A 2,630-nucleotide genomic window follows, 5' to 3' on the forward strand; every position below is an offset into this window, starting at 1 on the left:
GTTTAACTCAAAAGTCTCATTTTCTTTAAAAAATTTAATCTTTATACATTAAAATGGTTTAGTGACATAATAGGTACCATGATTGAGGTGTTTACATTCAAATATTCAATCTTTACTCGTTAAAATACTCTTTGGGACGTCAAAGGGACCTCGAATAAGTTTAACTCAAAACTCTCATTTTCTTTCAAAGATTCAATCTTTATACATTAAGAAGCTCTAATGACACAATAGGTACCTTGATTGAGCTATTTTCATTCAAAGATTCAATTTTTAGTCATTAAAACACTCTTCGCGACTTCAAAGGGTACTCGAATAAGTTAAACTCAAAACTCTCATTTTCTTTCAAAGATTCAACCGTTATACATTAAAAAGGTCTTGTGACATAATAGGTATCGTGATTGAGGTAATTTCGCTCAAAGATTCAATCTTTACTCATTAATACACTCTTCGTGACGTCGAAGGGAACTATTATAAGTTTAACTTAAAACTCTCATTTTATTCCAAAGATTTAATCTTTATACATTTAAAAGGTCAAGTGACATAACAGGCACCTTGATTGAGGTATTTCCATTAAAGGATTCAATCTTTAGTCATTAAAGCATTCTACGAGATTACGTTAGGAACTCAAATAAGTTACACTCGAAACTCCCTTTTTCTTTCAAAGATTCATTCTTTATACATTAAAAAGGTCATGTGGCATAATCGGTACCGTGATTGAGGTAATTTCTTTCATATATTCAATCTTTACTAATTAAAACACTCTTCGTGATATTAAAGGGAACTCGAATAAGTTTAACTCAAAACTCTCATTTTCGTTCAAAGATTTAATCTTTGTACATTAAAATGGTCTAGTGACATAATAGGTACCTTGAGTGAGGAATTTTCATTCAAAGATTCAATCTGTACTCATTTAAACACACTTCGGGGCGTAAAAGGGAACTCGAATAAGTTTAACTCCAAACTCTCATTTTCTTTTAAAGATTCAATCTTTATTCATTAAAAAGTTCTAGTGACAAAATTAGTGCCTTGATTGAGGTATTTTCATTCAAGGATTCAATCTATGGTCATTAAAACACTCTTCGCGACTTCTTAGGGAACTCGAATAGGTTAAACTCAAAATTCTCATTTTAAATCAAAGATTAAATCTTTATACATTAAAAAGGTCCATTGACATAATAGGTACCTTGATTGAGGTAATTTCATTCAAGGATTCAATCTTTACACATTAAAACACTCTCCGTTACGTCAAAGGGAATTCGAATAAGTTTAACTCAAAACTCTCATTTTCTTTCTAAGATTTATTCTTTATACATTAAAAAGGTCTAGTGACATAATTAATACCTTGATTAAGGTATTTTCATTCAAAGATTCAATCTTTAGACTTTAAAACACTCTTCGCCACTTTATAAGGAATTCGAACAAGTTAAACTTAAAATTGTCGTTTTCTTTCAAAGATTGAATCGCTATACATTAATAAGGTCTAGTGACATAGTAGTTACATTGATTGTGTTAATTTCACTCAGAGATTCAATCTTTACATTGGTAGCTTGATTGAGGAATTCTCATTCAAAGATTCAATCCTTACTCTTTTAAACACTCTTCGAGACGTCAAAGGGAACTCGAATAAGTTTAACTTAAAACCCTCGCTTTCTTTTAAAGACTCGATCTTTACCCATTAAAAAGGTCTTGTGACGTAATTGGTACCTTAATTGAGGTATTTTCATTCAAAGATTCAATCTGCAGTCATTAAAACACACTTCGCGACTTCATAGGGAACTTGAACAAGTTTTCCTCAAAACTATCATTTTCGTTCAAAGATTCAATCTTTGAAGATTAAAATTGTCTAGTGACATAACTGGTATCTTGATTGAAGTAATTTCATTCAATGATTCAATCTTTTGTCCCTAAAACACAATTCACGACTACATAGTGAACTCGAAGAAGTTGAACTCAAAACTCTCATTTTCTTTCAAAGATTCAATCTTCATACATTAAAATGGTCTAGAGACATAATTGGTACCTTGTTAGAAGTAATTTCATTCAAAGATTCAACCTTTGCTCATTAAAACACTTTTAGGGACGTCAAAGGGAATTCGAATAAGTTTAACTCAAAACTCTAATTTTCTTTCAAAGACTCAATCTTTATACTTTAAAAGGTCTAGCGATATAATAGGTACCTTGATTGAGAATTTTTCATTCAAAGATTCAATCTTTTCTCATTAAAATACTCTTTAGGACGTCCAAGGGAATTCAAACAAGTTTAACTCAAAAATCTCTCTCTCTTTCAAAGATTAAATATTTGTACAAAAAAAAGGACTAGTGACATAATAGGTACCTTGATTGAGGTCTTTTCATTCAAAGATTCAATCTTTAGTTATTAAAACACTCTTCGCGACTTCATAGGGAACTCGAATAAGTTAAACTCAAACCTCTCATTTTCTTTCACAAATTCAATCTTTGTACCTCTTATTCAAAGATTCAGTCTTTTGTCATTAAAACACTCGTCCCGACTTCATAGGGAAGTCGAATAAGTTTAACACAAAACTCTCATTTTCTTTCAAAGATTCAGACTTTATACATTAAAATGGCCTAGTGACATAATAGCTACCTTAATTGAGATAATTTTATTC

Source organism: Cornus florida, unplaced genomic scaffold (genome assembly GCF_030987335.1).
Source record: "Cornus florida cultivar Cherokee Brave unplaced genomic scaffold, ASM3098733v1 CherokeeBrave_3.0.0_Hap2_scaffold_22, whole genome shotgun sequence".
Taxonomy (NCBI): domain Eukaryota; kingdom Viridiplantae; phylum Streptophyta; class Magnoliopsida; order Cornales; family Cornaceae; genus Cornus; species Cornus florida.